This window comes from Dipodomys ordii, unplaced genomic scaffold, assembly GCF_000151885.1.
Source record: "Dipodomys ordii isolate 6190 unplaced genomic scaffold, Dord_2.0 Scaffold16, whole genome shotgun sequence".
Classification (NCBI taxonomy): domain Eukaryota; kingdom Metazoa; phylum Chordata; class Mammalia; order Rodentia; family Heteromyidae; genus Dipodomys; species Dipodomys ordii.
The window spans coordinates 4,441,500-4,459,360 of NW_012267232.1; positions in this window are offsets into that span (position 1 = coordinate 4,441,500).

Sequence of the window (17,861 nt, forward strand, 5' to 3'; positions counted from 1 at the left end):
AAAAGAATGAGACTCTATCTCCCATAAGCCAGTACAAAGCAGGGCTGAAGGTGTGGCTTGAGTGGTAGAGCACCAGCCAAGAAATCTAGCATACACAAGGACCTGACTTCAAACCCCAGTACCAGCAAAAAGTAACTAAGAAAGAAAAGTAGCCACAAGAATAACTCAAAAGCTATTGGAATAGCCCTCCCTATTTCCAACTACTTTTTGTCTGAGACTAATTTTTCTTCATCTACTAAAATCAAAAGAATACATCTCAATAGACTAACTGTAGAAGCAACTATGTGGCTCTGTCCTAACTCTGCCTTGTTTGGGATTTTAAGATACCTTGTTCTCTTATTTGTTACAAATACTAATGGCTTCCTTCATTGTTTATACTCTTTCTTCCCGTCAAACAAAAGCTCTTGTCTAAGACACCTTTACTCAGCCATTTATGCTTTGCTAATAATAATATTAAAACACTTAATATTATAAACATTTGGTAGTTTTCTGATGCTTCAGCTACTGTCAGCACTGATCACCTGAGGGGAATGAGATCAAGATTTACCATAGTCTGGTGTAGACAACATGATTCAAGGCCATGCATTTCTCCGTTTTACTGCTTCTTCAGGAAAGTTCCCTGCAGAGAATTTGATAGAAGACATTAAAGAAACCAAATAATTTTAGTAAAAAAAACTATTTCCTTCTGAATCAGGTCTGAAGGTGTGTGTGTGTGTGTGTGTGTGTGTGTGTTTGGATATGAGCTAAAGGAGATGCAAATCAGTTGAGATCCTTTATTCCATGTAACTGTGAAGATAAACAACGAAAGAACCCCTTCCACTTTTTTCCTCAAAAGGGAGCTAGAGTTCTTCATCTTACTACCCGTGGCAGTGACTGGAGATGTAGGCTTTCTTCTACATTGCTGCTACATCTTCACTCTACCCACTTTTTTTTTTTTTTTTAATTTTTCCTTCCGTCGTGAGGCTTCAACTCAGGGCCTGGGTGCTATCCCTAAGCTGTTTTGCTCAAGGCTACTGCTCTACCACTTTGAGCCACAGCGCCACTTCTGGCTTTTGGTGGTTAATTGGAGATAAGAATCTCACAGACTTTCCTGCCCAGGGTGGCTTCGAACTGCAATCCTCAGATCTCAGCCGCCTGAGTAGCTAGGATTACAGGCATGAGTCACCAGTACCTGGCTTACCTCTTTGTTTTTTTTTTTTTTTATCTTTTTGTCAAATATAAACTGACAGGCAAGACAAAAACCAAGGGAGATATATATATATATATATATATAAATATATACATAAAGCATATATCTATATCTCCAAGAAGATTCTTTAGGAGTTAAGAGTAGTTGATAGAATCTGCTATCCAATGTCTCTTCATCTCATTATTTTCCTTTTTGACACATCTCCATAAAGTGTATTAACTCTTACCTTCTTTCCATTCGCAGAGCCCCTCTGAATTTCCACCACTTTCCCATCATTATGTCCAAGAAACCTTTGTGAGGAGGGTAGAGCAATGCCTTTGGTACTGTGCCTTGCGTCCAGCTAGCTGGAGAGGGCTGGTGGCATAGGGGGAACACCCCACTCAGCTTCCCCAGAACAGCTCAGCCTCCCTTATGAAAGAAAAGGGGGACACCACAAGCCACTGTTCCCCAGGCAGTGGACGCAGAGTTTGGATTCATGGGTTTGGAGTGGCACTGAGAGGGTGCATTGCTCTCAAGTTCCCAAAGATGCTGCTGGTCCGGAGACTGACCTAGGAACTGCTTGAAATCAGAGCACTTGTGTTCAGGATGACGTCACATCCTTATTGCTACAGGGTTGGCATCCATATTCCTAAAAGATTTCCTCCCACACTACCGCCTGTCCTACTAATGAAGAGGAATGAGAGTGACATGGCTCAGGTATCTAGTACAGCAGAGGTAGGCCCAAGGTCTTTTTCTCCTAATCAAGGGTGCCCTTCCTTTCATAGCAGACAAGGATGATGGGTAATAATTATTTGGGAAATACCTAAGAGTTCATGGCAGGGTTGATTCTTGAGTCTGTCACAACTACATTATAGTCAAGATCTCAGGTTTTAGGCTGGGCATCCAGTGGCTCATGCCTGTAACCCTAGCTACTCAGGAGGCTGAGAATTGTAGGTCAAAGCCAACCTGGGCAGGAAAGTCCATGAGACTCTTCTCCAATTAACCACCAAAATGCCAGAAGTGGAGTTGTCGTTCAAGTGGTAAAGTGCTAGCCTTTAGCAAACAAACAAAAACTCTCAGGAACAACACCTGTTCCTGAGTTCAAGTCCCAGGGCTGGCACCCCCCCCAAAAAAAAAAATCTCAGGTGTTATTATCAGTCTCTTGTCTTTGCAACAACCCAGCATGCATTTGCCTACAATAAGCACATTCCTTTTTGGGGACCAGTACTAGGGCTTGAATTCATGTACATATCACCCGATGTGGAAGAAATTGTTGTATTGTCAGAGCTCATAGAATTCACAAACTTTATAGACCATGATAATGACAATTTGCTTTGTGAAGGTTAAAATGTGTTGGTGACTTTAACTAAGTATCACTATCCCACAACCCGGTGGAATTTGTGTAATCACTTAATCTCAATAAAAAAATTATTAAAAGAAAAGACATGTATGTCTAAATGTTGCTGGGTTTCATAAGATAGTAAATTGCAGCCTAGTTTAACAACAACAACAAAGGATGTTTTCTCTGAGTGAATAATTCTGCTGAAGCTATTTAAAAAAAAAAGATAGTCTCTGACTTACAGGAATTCAGAGTTCAGGGGGGAGAAGCAGCATTTCCATAACTAACGACCGCATTCTGCTGGGGAATGTGATGGCTGCAGACATCGAAGGGCCAAGTCCAGGGCAGTTTTGGCTTTGAGAATAAATGAAGGACTGGTGGAGGAAGTGGTGTAGGGGCGGAGCCTCCAGACGGCAGGAGGAGGGTCCTGCCTGGGCAGGGACCTTCTGGGCAGAGAAAACCACAGGGGAAAAAGACAAGGTGAGCCCTGAGCTTGCGCAGAAGCAGCTACTTTTCCATGTTGACCGGGCTGGGTGCAGGTGCATTAGGTGAGATTCGGCTGACATCCCTGGGAAGGGCCCGGGGCAGGAGCTGGACATCAACTCTGAGTCTGAGCTGGCAGGACTCGATCGGTGCCATGGGGCAGAGCAGCAATGAAGACGGGAATTAGTGGGTGGAGACCTGGACCCAAGACATCCGAAGTGGATGTGATGGGTGGGTATTGGTTCTTTGGTGGTAAACATTTAAGGTTGTTGGAGTGATTGGTACTGAGGATTGAACTTGGGGCCTAGACCTTATTAGACAAGAGCTCTGTTGTTTGAGTGTTGCCTTCAGACTCTTTCCTTTATGATTTGTCTTAATCTGCTTGTTTCTGGTATTAGAGCTTGAACTCAGAGCCTGGGCGCTGTCCCTTAGCTTTATCACTCAAGGCTATATCACTCTGCCACTTGAGCCACAGCTCCAATTCTGGCGTGTGTGTGTGTGTGTGTGTGTGTGAGAGTGTGTGTGTGTGTGCTGGTTATAATTGGAGATGAGAGTCTTGCAGACTTTTCTGCCCAGGCTCTTGAATAGCTAGGATTACAGGTGTGAGCCCCCAATCCTTGGTTTTATTTTTTTAATTCTATTTATAAGTTTGTGGATAAAGGGGTGCAGTTCAACGTGTCAGTGTGTGAGCACAAGGCATCTTGATCAATGCTCCTGTCCATCATTCTCCCTCATCCTTTTCCTTTTGCAGTTGGGTCTTGCACTAACTGTCCAGGCTGACCCTGCATGGTGAACCTTCCGTTCGTACTCCCAAGAGTAGGTAGAATGACGGATGACAGCAACCATGCCCAGTCTTTAAGCCTACTTTTGAACCTGGGTTCATTTACTACCTCTACAAGCTAAGCTGACTCTGGCTTTTAGCATTCTCTCCTGTGAAAGATGTCCATCCCAGCAAACATCCTGTCTGCCTCTGTTGGTGTCCAGTTCTGAGGTTCAGATTTGCTCCCTGCTGAAAAATCTAACTCTGTCTGATGGAGACCGCTTTCTAGCCTTCAAATGTGCTAGAATGACTTTGGATCTGTTGGGTCAAGCACAACTGAAGTTCCAGTTACTTTGGCCATGGTTTGAGGCTGGACTGAGAAAATGGGGGTCCTTGATTTTGAACTCAATTCCAATGTGCCTTATACACAACTGTTTCCCACTGCATCCGCTTTCCAAATGTGACTCAAGAGAGAAAATGTATCTTGCTGAGTTTACAAACTCGGGGGACAGGAAGCATGTGTCCAGCTCTGAAAATGCGCCGGGTTACTTGGGTTACTTCTTATAAACACAAGGGTTTTCTACCAGGGGCAGAGGCCAGATTTCATGACCATAACTGGAAATCTCAGGGAACAGATGAATCATCTAACACATCACTTCAAACCGGAAACAAATGCATCCTACTGTTAGCTGATCTCTAATGCTTAGCGAAACGGTGGCCAAGTATTGGAGGAACCCTTCGCTGAAGCCCCACGTGGGCTGTGATGGTCCAGCAAAGGCTACAGCCAATGGGCCAGAGAGCACCTTTTGTTCTTTCCTGGAGATGGGAAGGAAGAGGGAAACAATGATGTAACCATGGAGAAAATTCAAGGGAGTGAAAATGAATCATCACTACCTCTAGGAAACACCAGGAGTTCTCTCAATGGAGTGGAGTCCTGTACCTGGGGTGGATGAGTGACACGGGAGCTGGAGAGGAGACTGAGGTAGGAGAAGGGGACTCTCCAGCATCCCTAAGGCCCACAAGAATGGTGAAGGAACAGACCAGATGGTGTACGGGTTTTCTTTGCTCTGTGTTTCAAAAATGATCAAATGAGACACCAGCCAAGTGCTAGTGTCTCATGCCTGTAATCCTCATGACTCAGGAGGTTAAGATCTGAGGATCCAGTTTAAAGGATTGAAACCAGCCTGGAAAGAAAAGTCTATAAGGATATTATCTCCAGTGAAACAACTGGAAGTCAGAAGTGAAGCTATGGTTCAAGTGGTAGAGTGCCAGCCTTGAACAATAAAAGGGGACAGGCACTGGTGGCTCACGCCTGTAATTCTAGCTACTCAGGAGGCTGAGATCTGAGGCTCATGGTTCAAAGCCAACCTGGGCAGGAAAAGTTTGTGAGACTCTTTATCTCCAATTAATCACCAAAAAGGAGGGAGTGGAGCTGTGGCTCAAGTGGTAGAGCACTAAGCTTGAGCAGGATGAATGCCTGGGCTCTGATTTCAAACCCCAGGACTGACACAAAAAACAAAAAGAGAAAGCTAAGGGACAGCTACAGTCAGTGGGTATTCAAGCCCCAACAAAGTAATGTGCACACACATAACTTTGCGGTTGGCTTCCTGTGATGTCCCTGAGAGAGGGTTTTCCTGAGTTGCCTTTAGTGATTTCCTCATCCATTGCTTCAAGCCCCAGTGTTCAGTATCTGGAACATTGTCTGTATAAACATGTTGAGAATGTGACTCAATCTTCCATCTGGGTCCAAATGAGCTTCCTGAAGGGGGCTGCACACCCAGGCTGCCACATTGATGAGCCTCCAGCAGCCTGAATTTGTTCTTGTATCCTGACCATTTTTTTCCTAGGTATAGTAAAATGAATTCCAAATACTATACCAGTTCATCTGTGAATGCTTCCAATATAATGCTATCATATAAGAATTCCTACCATAATAGTGTTGCTATCTTATGTAACAAAAGGAAGGACCTTTCAGATCATAGACATCCAGTGGGCATTTTTTAAAAATTGGTTTTGTTGTTGGTACTGAGGCTTGAACTCAGAGCTTGGGTGCTGTCCCTTGGCTTTTTCACCAAAGGCCGACACTCTATCACTTGAGCCACTTCTGGCTTTTTGCTAGTTAATTGGAGATAAGAGTTTCATAGATTTTTTTTGGGGGGGGTCCAGTCGTGGGGCCTGAGCTCTGGGCCTGAGTGCTGTCCTTCAGCTCTTCAGCTCAAGGTTAGTACTCTACCACTTGAGCCACAACACCACTTCCGGCTTTTTTCTTTTTGTTTACGTGGTGCTGAGGAATCGAACCCAGGGCCTCAAGCATGCAAGACAAGCGCTCTACCACTGAGCCAATTTCCCAGCCCAGTTTCATGGATTTTTTGCCTGGGCTAGCCTCAAACCATGATCCTTAGATCTAGGCTGAGCTAGGATTGTAGGTGTGAGATATCAGTGCCTGGCCTCCACTTTCTTTCTTTCTTTCTTTCTTTCTTTCTTTCTTTCTTTCTTTCTTTCTTTCTTTCTTTCTTTCTTTCTTTCCTTTTCTTTCTTTTCTTTCCATATATATTGTTTATTGTAAAAATACTTTACAGAGGGGTTACAGTTTACATGAGTAATGAGTACATTTCCTATTGAGCATTATTACTTCCTCCTTTGTTTTTCCCCTACCATCTCTTCCCTCCCCACCTCCCCAACTCCTCTCTCTCCCCCGCCCCCCAGAAATTGTAAATGTTGTTTTCAACTTAGTGTCTTATACATCTCATTGCTACAATGGGTCAACCTGTATCCTTATTTAAGCATTTTGTTATATCCCTTCCCATCCCCAAATTATAAAAATGTATATACAAGATGCAGGATACCGGAATCAGATACAGTGACAACAGGGGTTATACCGTGGGGGAAGAATATACAAAAGACACAAGAGAATCCTCCACTTTCTTTAGTTGTGTAAACATGTCTGTTTTGCTTATTTATTTTTTTGTGTCAATCCTGGACTTGAACTCAGGGTCTAGGTGCTGTCCCTGAGCTTTTTTGCTCAAGATTAACACACTACCACTTGAGCCACTGCTTCACTTCTGTTTTTGTTTGTTTGTTTTTTTGTTTTTGTTTTTTATGGTTAATTGGAGATAAGAATCTCATGAACCTTCCTCCCTGGGCTGACTTCGAACTGCAATCAAATTTCAGTCTCCTGAGTAGCTAGGATTACAGGCATGAGCCAATGGCACTCACTTTAAACATCTCTCTCTCTCTCTCTCTCTCTCTCTCTCTCTTTATGCCAGTCCTGGCGCTTGAACTCAGGGTCTAGGCGCTGTCCCTAAGCTTCTTTTTTCCTTTTCTCTTTTTCCCCAAGTCTAGCACTCAACCACTTGAGCTACAGTGTCACTTCTGGCTTTTTCTGTGTATGTGGTACTGAGGAATTGAACCCAGGGTTTCATGCATGCAGGCAAGCACTCTACCACTGAGCCACATTCCCAGCCCTCAAACATGTCTCTTTTGAAGTAGGTTGTTTGAGAGGCAAGTAAGGGCTACACACCACACACAAGTTCCTGCCCCCCCTTTTTTATACGATTGTAAAAGAAATCAGGTCATAGGTTCTGCAGAATTTCCCATATTTCAAACTTGACTTAATTGCATTTTTGTGGTGTGCTCCAAGGAGCTGTCATTCCTTTTCCTTGGGAATTGGTATTTAAAGACCTCCATTTCTGCTCAAGGGGTGTTCCTTGCTACTGGATTGTCATTGTTTTGTGGGTTTCTTTTTGAGTAAACAGACTTGGAAAATATGTGTATATTTTTAAAAGAGACAAACCAAGTTGCTATTGCCATTTCCCATGTAGATGTATGAATTCAAGGTTCTTACTTGTTTGATTTAGTGCTTATATATTGCTTTTCCTGTTCTGGAAAGCTTTGTTTCTCTATGAACATAATGACTTACTAAGTTTAGCTTACAACACGTTAAGGTTTAAAAATAATAGGAAAAATATTTTTACAATAAGACTGTGGAAGGGTGGTCAGGATTTCTTTGCAGTAATTCTACAAGGGGAGTGTCTTCTCTTACGTGGCTAGGGATGCTAATATTAATGTGTTGCCCTGAAGCTGTCTTTCATTCCTTTTTTGTTTATGTTCTCACTTTTCAGGCTTTCTCAAATGTCTGAGGAACCTTGGCAAGTTGCTTCAAACACAACTGATACTAAAATGCAGTAGTACAAATAACAGTAGTTACCCCTAAAAGAAGAGGAAAGTAAAATGAAGTGAAATAAGATGTGAAAGTGAAATAAAGATGTAAAAGCCAGGCACTGGTGGCTCATGCCTGCAATCCTATTTCACACCAGTAATCTCAACTATTCAGTTTAGTAAGATCTGAGGATCTCAATTTTAAGCCAGCCTAAGCAGATAAATCCCTAAGCAGAATTATGTCTCCAATTAATCAACAAAACAAAGCCAAAAATGGAGGTGTGGCTCAGGTGGTAGAGTGCCAGCCTTGAACGAAAAAAGCCAATCAAATTTAAGCCCCTACACACACACACACACACACACACACACTCAACAGCAATAAAAAAAAAAGGATAGGTTTAGCAAATAGAAGACACATATGATATAATAGTTTAAGCACAATATGTGGATTGTTAAGCCTGATTTGAACAAACCTTCTTTAAAATGCATCTTTGAAATAGAGGATTTTGAATACAGACCTAATACAACTTATTGTAGTAGCATAATACAACTTACTGTACAAATGGCATTAAACATGTTCTTACTAATAAAACATATTAACGTTCTGTAGATGAGTAAATGCAATGTGTAGGATTTGCTTTCAAATATTTCCAGGAGAATAGATTTTTTTTTTTTGGTCGGTTGTGGGGCTTGAACTCTGGGCTTGGGCGCTGTCCCTGTGTTCTTCAGCTCAAGGCAAGTGCTCTGCCGCTTGAGCCACAGCGCCACTTGTGGTTTTCTAGTGGTTTATTGGAGGTAAGAGTCTCACTGACTTTTCTGCCCAGGCTGGCTTTGAACCATGATCCTCAGATCTCAGCCTCCTGAATAGCTAGGATACAGGCGAGAGCCACAGGCGCCCGGCTAAGAATAGATTTTTTTAATGGTAAACTGCTGATAAATTGTTGAAAGTGGGTAATATGTCCACGATTATAATCTTTTATCTATGAAACCAGCATTTGCTCATGACATTGGAGGATGATCACAAGTTCAAATCCAGCCTTGGCTACACAGGCAAACCTTGTCTCAAAAAAAAAAAAAAAGTGAGGCTGGGAATGTGGCTTAGTGGTAAAGTGCTTGCATAGCAAACATGAAGTATACTGAGGAATCAGTACCACATACACAGAAAAGGCCGGATCTGGTGCTATGGCTCAAGTGGTAGAGTGCCAGCCTTGAGTAAAAGAAGCTAGACCCTGAGTTCAAGTGCAGGACCAGCGAAAATAAATAAATAGTCTATCATTAAAAAATTAACAGATAAGTTCTTCTTGATGAATAACTAGAATTTGAACTATCTATTAATAGACACAGTTTTAATAAAACATAACAAATCAGTCTGTAAATATAGTAAAAGGAAAAAAAATCTAGAAATTTCCAAGGAAGATTTAAAAGAGGGAAATAATCTAATGATTGACTATCTCCTATATTTTCATTTCTCTCTGCCATGTTACTATGAATTTCTGGAACTCAAGAACCTCCCTTCCAATTGAGTGAGGTGAGTATACTAACACACAGACAATTCCACTTATTCTGTGTGTGTGTGTATGTGTGTGTGTGTGTGTGTTATAAGTGTTCCTTCTGTTTGTTTTAAGAAGATCACTACCCAGTTCAAGCCATGATGAAATTTTCCCATGGCTATTATGATCTAATTTGTATTTATCCAATTAGTTTAATATGGTTATATATTAGATTTACATTTCCTGAACTCACTGAAGCAGGATTCCCCAGTTGTGTTTTCCAGGTGAGGTTAGGGCCTAACTCATTCCTTTGAAGCCTTCTCTGATGGCTCCTGGCTTTGTCACTCGATCCCAAACTCAAAAAAAGAGGTGATGGTGAGGTGCAGTTTCCCCCAAACTTTGTCCCCACTTACTATGCTGACTGTAGCAGAAATGCAGTTTTCAGTTTCTGAAAGCTAACTCATTTCACAACACAGCGAACAACTGGCTGATTGAAGAATTCACATTCCCCCAGTACAGACAACCTCTCTTCATGAGCAAGGGCTGGGGAATAAATGAGCCTTGTGCTCTGCCCTCTAGGTCAGCAGATTCAATGTGGCCTTGTGTGTGCTATGAATGTACAACACATGACATCATGCACATTCCCTGGCCTTTTCCACCCGACGGAGTTTCATGGATGGCCCAAATGTCTTCTTTGACCATGCCATTTCTCTTTGACTTTGGTTATTAATTTTACTTTAATTTTTACTCATTTTAGTATTATTTTTATTATATTACTGATTCTGATGACTACAATAATTATTTTCCCATCTTCCGTCTTTGCTGTGATTTTTCTTCCCGTGACTGACTTTTCTCTCTTCACCCACTTGCTTTTCCCCTCCTCCTTTTCCCTTTCCTCTTTCCTCATCCTTGCTTCTCTAGGTTCTCACCCCTCCCTGCCCTTTTCTTTCATCTACCTTCTCTTCCTTCTCTCCCTCTTTCCCTTTCCAGTCTCTGTAAATTATTTGCTATGAGATACTTGACCTCAGCTATCAATTTTAAACATATCACTTTCACATAAATTCCAATCCCACAGCTTTAATACACTACTAGATATTTATATCTACTATATTTTCAAATCAAGTCCAAATAAGCCTTACTGTCTCCCCAAAGAAATGCCCCTCTTCTTTTCTTTGACTTGGAGAATGATATTTCCAGTATCCACTCAGACCTGCAGAGCTCTGTGATGAGCCTTTGTTCTTTTCTTAAAATGTTTTACTGAGCCAGCCAATGAATTCTAAGCTCTATCCCTTCAGTCTTTGAACTGCACCGTAACTCATCCATCCCCTCCATTTCTGACATCACCAGTAGTCAACAGGGCCCTGTCAGGCTGAATGGTAAGAATAGGACCCTGCCAGACATCAGTGGCTCACAACTATAATTCTAGCTATTTAGGAGACTGAGATCTGTAGGATCTGAGTTTGAGGCCAACCTAGGCAAAAAAAAAAAAAAAAGTCTAAAACTCCATTTCCAAAATAACCATGACAATGCAGAGCTGGAGACATGGTTCAAGTGGTAGAATGCCAGCTGAGTAGGCAAGATGAGTGAGAGGCCTCCAGTTCAAACTGCAGTCTTAGCTGTCCCAGGCATCTGAGACCGCGGTGTCTGACCTTACAAGTTCCAGCTTCCCGGTATTGGTTTTATTAAACTTGAAGTTAGTTGTTCAGAGGAGTTACACCAGTGGAATGCTCCCTGTATATACCATAGTTTAGTTAATAGTTGGTATGTATATGCATATTGACCATGTGTATAGTTACATAGATATTTATAATTTAGATCTAACTTCTAAGTACGAAAGATATCATGTGTCCTTTGTCTCTCTGAGCCTGACTTACTTCACTTAATAAGATTTGGATCATTTATTTTTTATTTGTCAGTCCTGGGTGCTTCCTCTCAGCTCTTCAGCTCAAGGCTAGCGCTCTACCACTTGAGCCACAGCGCCACTTCCGGCTTTTTCTGCTTATGTGGTGCTGAGGAATTGAACCCAAGGCCTCATGCATGCAAGGCAAGTACTCTACCACTGAGCCACCTTCCCAGCCCTGGATCATTTCTTAAAGCTGAGTGCTCATTAATACCTAATAAAGTAATTAGATGTTCACATCTGAAAAAGGTTTTTGGGGTTATTAGGAAAAGGTCAATAAGCCATAGTCAGTGTCAGGAACAGTATCTGTATTTGGCTTTTGGAGTCTGGAATTGTGTGATCCCCAAATGGCTGAATTTCAAGCTCCTGGATTTAGCAGGGCTATTCTTCCAGTCTGGGAGGCAGCTGGGGCTCCAGGCAGTTAAAGAATTTAAAGACACCTGAGTCCAATCCAAATAGGAAGAGAAAAGCTTGAGGAGGAAGCCACAACAGGAATCTGGACACCACTGGGAGAAGGTCCTTCCTGCAAGGTAAGGGCCTGGCTGCAGGGGGGAGGGTGGGGGAGGGTGGCAGTGCATTGTCAGCAATACACAGAGCAGAGTAAGGGTTATAGAAGCAGGACAAGTTTGAAATACGCAGTCAGAAGCTACTACTCCAAAGGATTTACTAACTCTATTTTCTCTGAGTAGGGGTGTGTGTGCCTGTAATCCCAGTAATCCAGAGGCTCAGGCAGGAGGATCAGGCGTTGAAGGCCAGCCTGGAATACATAATAGGACCCCTGTCTCAAAAAACTCAGAAAAGCCAAGTACCAGTGGTTCATGCCTGGAATCCCAGCTATGCAGAAGGCTGAGCTCTGAGGATGGTGGTTTGGAGTTAGCCTAGACAAGAAAGTCTGGAAGACTCTTCTCTCCAATAAACTACTCCAAAAAAAATAATAAATCCAGAAGTTGTGGCTCAAGTGGTAGAGCACTAGCCTTGAGCTAAAGAGCTCAGGGACAGCACCCAGGTCCCAGAGTTCAAGTCCCATGACCAACATCTTTTTTTTTTCTGGGTTTTGCTATGCTTTTTGGTAATTGTAAAAAAAAGAAATGTGTCATTTATGGCTTATTTTCCCATTCTAAAAAGCACTTTTTGATCTAAGTTAAATTTGTAATTTTGCATGTCTTTTAAGAGTGCCCTTAAATGCAAAAGAGATATAGTCCAGACGTTCCTGCACTGAGCGTGGCGTTGCCTCCCCATGCACAGTGTTACAAGTTGAAAATGCATTCACTACGCCTACCCTATGAAACCACACAGCCTAGCAACGTAGTGCCCTGCAGAGCCTGGCAGGTTCCGTGCTTGTGCTCATGACTAGGTGCTATAATCGTCATGAGAGAAGACCGTACTACCTACCCCTAGCCCAGGAAGAGATTCAAATACTAAAACAACCTGTTGTGGGTAGTGTTTTTCTGGAAGAGGTAATCGTTTACATCTCGTCTGCCTCTGTGTTCAGTGAATTTGGCTTGATAGCTTGACATCAGCTACCAAACCATTCTTCAATATTCCTGGGAGATTGTTTCAGGAGGCGTGGGTGCACACATGCTTGCACGCATGTATGCATATGTGCACGCACACATATACCACAAATACCAAAAGCCAAAGGATGCTCAAGTCCTTTTTACAAAATGGCATGTTTGCCTATCACCCAAGCATATTCTCCTGTATGCTAAATTATCTCTAGATTACTTATTATATCTACTAGAAGGCAAATGTTGTATAAATAGTTGTACTATCTTGTGTAGGGGATGATTTTTTCTAAGTATTTTTCATCTCATTCATTGTATGCAAGGAAGTGTAACTCAGATATCAAGGACCACTATATTTACTTTTTTTTTTTTTTGTCCTTGATGTATAGCATTGGCTGATTTTTGTGATGCAGTTTTACTAGTGTACTCTTACTAACTCCAAGGCAAACATTTAACTTTTCATGGAAGAAAAAAAAAAATCCAACACTCTCAAGCAATCCTGGCAGAGATTCCAAGTTAAACAAACCCGTTCACTAGCAGCCCCGCCTCCTACCCCCTGCCTGCTGCCTTGCTCCTGGCCTCTGCCAAGGTCACCCAGCCTGACACCAAACACGGGCTTGGTATGCCCAAACAAGAGGCTCTAACTCAGGCCTGGAAACTGTCCAATCACAAAGAGAAGCAAAAAGTGAATGAAAAGATGACTCTCTCTATGCAGAGCCTGTGCCACCTCTAACCACAACGTGAAACCTGAACCATCCCTTTGAACTGACAAGGAAAATAGAAAGGAAATGAAAAGTGCCCTTAATGGCACTTTCTTGAACACACGGAAGAGCAAGTCAAAGTTCTCTTATCCTTGTTCACCGGCATCTGCTGCTCTGGCTTGAGTAGAATTGCAGATGGTCTTTTGTTATGGCTTCTTTTTTTTAATGGCTGGAGAAACAGCTCAGTTTTCAAAGTAGAATTATTAAAATAATTCCTGGTAGAACATAAAACTCTTTCACTTTTTCCAAGACACCAGACCTTCCTGCATTATCATAAATTCCATACACTTACCTAATTCCCTTCTTTCCGCTGCACCCTGGTGATAAAACGACCTGCAGACATCATCCTTCCTCTCCCAGAGTTTGGTTGTGGAGGAGGGCAGGGACAGGGCAGAGGGTGGGAAAGCAACAATGATGAGGGACCAGGGAATGGGCGGTTAGTCACTGTCTACTGTCCTGTTTTATGCTGGTGTCACCAAGTGTTATATTTCTGTATGGCCCTGTCTATGCTGTGGGCAGAACAGCTATCTTAAGAGAAATTCACAGGTAACATTTAGTTATCTTGTGAAAAGAGAAATAAGAAAATCATGCTGAGACCATCATTGTGAGAAATCTTTTAGAAAAATATACTATGTACTTTGGTGAAAAAATATTTTTTTAGTGTTTCCATTATATTTAAAATATACTTATGCGTAGTCGCTCGCAGCTGTAATTCCAGCTACTCGGGATGTGGGGACTGAGAGGATCAAAGTTTGAAGCCAGCCTGGGCAAAATGCATATGAGCCTTCATCTCAACCAATAAAAGCTAAGTGTGGTAGCTGGCCCTCACCTATCATCTCAGCTAAATAAGAGGATCATGATCCAGGCTTGCCCTGGAAAACTAAAGCAAAAAGGCTGGGAGGTATGGTTCATGTGTTAGAGTTCATCAAGCAAGTTCTAGGTTTTGAGTTCAAATGCTAGGATTGCCAATAAATAAATAACTAAAGAAATATGACTTATATATACTTTAATACAGTGTATATTAAAGAATATAACATAGAAGATGGTAAAAGTCACCAGTATCCCACCATCATCTAGCCATGATGGCTGCTTCCATTTGATCTGATTCTCTCTAACAACTCTGTGTGTGTATAGTGCTCCATTGTAATACCGAGCTGAACGTGCAAACAAGCATCCCTTCTTTTTGGAGGTGGGGTGTGGGGGAGGGGCAAAGAATCTAGCATGCTTTATTAGCACGAATATATTTTTAATTGAATCTTAAATCAGGAAAGGTGGCCACTTTCAGAAGGGGTGCACGATCACCCATTTACCATAGCCCCAGTGACGATTCTTCTTTGTTAATAGTGCCTATCTGGTTCCTACAGGTATTTAACTTTAATGTCCTTGATGCAGAATTTTGGGTATTGATGAGGATCGCACTTATTTGTATATGTAATGGTGTGCATAGACGCTTCCTGTAAGCTGTATGCTATCAACTATTCCATGTTCTCCCTTCATTGTACCAGAACACACAGACTCACTGCAGAGGTACAGAAGCATCATTTATTTGGAATATTTTCGATCCACTTCTCCTTTATGCAAATAGTCTTTTAAATAGGAGGAATGTTTTTTTTTTTTGGGTCCGGTCGTGGGGCCTGAACTCTGGGCCTGGGCGCTGTCCCTCAGCTCTTCAGCTCAGGGAGAGCGCTCTACCACTTGAGCCACAGCGCCACTTCCGGCTATTTTTTCTTTTTGGCTTATGTGGTGCTGAGGAATCGAACCCAGGGCCTCATGCATTCAAGGCAAGTGCTCTACCACTGAGCCACCTTCCCAGCCCAATAGGAGGAATCTTGTATCTAGCTTTCTCCTTCTTCATGGTATCATAGAAACACTACTTGTTAAGTATGCACGTGATAGCTTGTCTTTCCATAAGCAGGTGATCCCTTTTCTGTCATGGATAGATCTCTGTCTATGTGAAGTATTCTTCTCCTAGGATGTATGTCTAGAAAGGGCTATGAAATTCAAGAAGCTACATGTTTTTGGCAGTATTGGGGATTAACCTCTGGGCCTCCCACTTGCAGGGGCTCTACCACTGACTCAGACCCACACTCCATTAACTCCAGATAGGATCTTATGCTTTTTCCTGACCAGTCTCATACCTTGATCCCCTTACCTCAACCTCTGGAGTAGCAGACATTATGCACATGCAGCACTATGCCTGGTATATATTCATTACTGAATTGATACAGAAATGTGATATCTTCTAGTTTTAGTTTCCATTCTTCTCCTCTCCAAGAACCTGCCTTTGCCCTCTAAAATGAGTGGAACATAGAGAAAAGGAAATCCTACCTTGAACAGGATGACTACACCTGTGGCAAGTATTGGAGGCGGAAACCCAGAAATCCCCCCCTCAAGAGGAACTGGGGAAGAGGCCAGGAGCAGAGAAAACTGGGGTCTGGATGAGACCACAGAATCAGCCCTGGTAAACCCCAGAAAGGTTCAGACCATGGTGAGGTGCAGACCTTACAGCTAAAGCCCCTGCCTGCTAAATCCATGGCAAAGAGATTTTTTTTTCCATCTTCTTGGAGGTAATAGTTCCAAGTCCAAAGTCCTACTGAGGCCCAGAGTTTAGGCCAGTTAAATTTTCTGCCGCAGTTTTTCTATTTCTCTACCATCTTTCTTCCCAAGTCATCCCATCCGCTTGAAACGGCTTTAAAAAAATTCCAAAACCCCTATCCTGAATCTGACTCACTCATTCAACCCAACAGAAACCTGTAATTACCCTGGACAATGGACACCATAGATGGAGAGTTCATGGCTTGACTTAAAATCAAACACAGCCAGAAGAAGTCAACATGGCCAGTCAGATGCCAGGACCAAGGGTAACAGAGAGAGGGCCCAGGACTCATAGCCCATGGTTATTTATCATTAACATAAAGTGAAAAAATCTTTTCACATGTTGTTTTTTCCCTCTGTGTGTGTGACTATTTCAAGAAGCTGAAATGTGATGGGAAAAAAGAAATATGAAAATCTGAAACCTCATATAAATTAACTGTAGTGGTGGAATCAAACCTAATGGGAATTATTTCTAGATTGCCTATGAAATCTATTTCATTCATTCATTTCCAGCTCTGAATGAATTGGTTTCATTCATTTGTTTCATTAGATCCAGTTGGATCTGCAACTAGTGATTTTACTACCTGAGGGCCAGGATGAAAGTTCTAGCTGTTTCTTGTGCATCACATGCTAACCACAGGCATAGATCTGTACATCAGGATTAGCCAGTCCTACCTTTTCTCTGTATAGCGTTTAATCCAAGAATGGATGTCAGTTGTTTAAAGTATTGGGAGCAAAGGTATTAAAAAGGAAAGTGATATTTCATGCCATGGAAATTATATGAAATTAAAATTTTAGGATCCTTTGATGAGGCTACACTGGAATACATGCATGCACATTTGCTTATGAGTCACCTATGTCTGCTTTTGTGCTACATGGAGAGTTGAATAGCTATAACAGAGACCATTTGTCCTATAAGACTTTAAACATTGACTCTCAGGCCCTTAAAAGAAAAGTGGTTATGGGCTAGGAAGGTGGCTCAGTGGTAGAGCACTTGCCTTGCGTGCCTGAGGCCCTGGGTTCGATTTCTCAGCACCACATAAGCAGAAAAAGCCGGAAGTGGCACTATGGCTCAAGTGGTAGAGCGCTAGCCTTGAGCTGAAGAGCCAAGGGACAGCACCCAGGCCCAGAGTTTAGGTCCCCACAACCGGCAAAAAAACAAACAAACAAACAAAAAAGAAAAGTGGTTAGGCCATTCACATCTGTAATCCTCAGGAAACTGACATCTGACAATCACAGTTCAAAGCCAGCCTGAGCAGGAAGATGAGTCTCAGGGACTCTTATTTCCAATTAATCAGCAAAGAGCTTGACGTGGAGGTGTGGCTCAAGTGATAGAGTGCCAGCCTTTAGCAAAAAGTAAACAATTGTAGCAGTAGACACTATGTTGAAAACAAACTGCTCAAGTTGTGGGTGAAGACAGGCAGGAAAAACTGGGAGAGAGTGAGGGAAAGGGGTGACATTGTCCATAAAGAAATGCATTCTTTACCTGACTTATGTAACTGTAACCCCTCTGTACATCACCTCTATAATAACAATAAAAAATAAAAATTTAAAAAAAATTTAAAAGTAAGCAACAGCGTGAGGCTCTGAATTCAAGCCCCATTATTGACACCAAAAAACAAATTTTGTTTCTACTCACCAGGAAAGGAAAATTAATCTTTTTTCTTAACTAGATTTGTATTAATTAAACATCAAACTACAT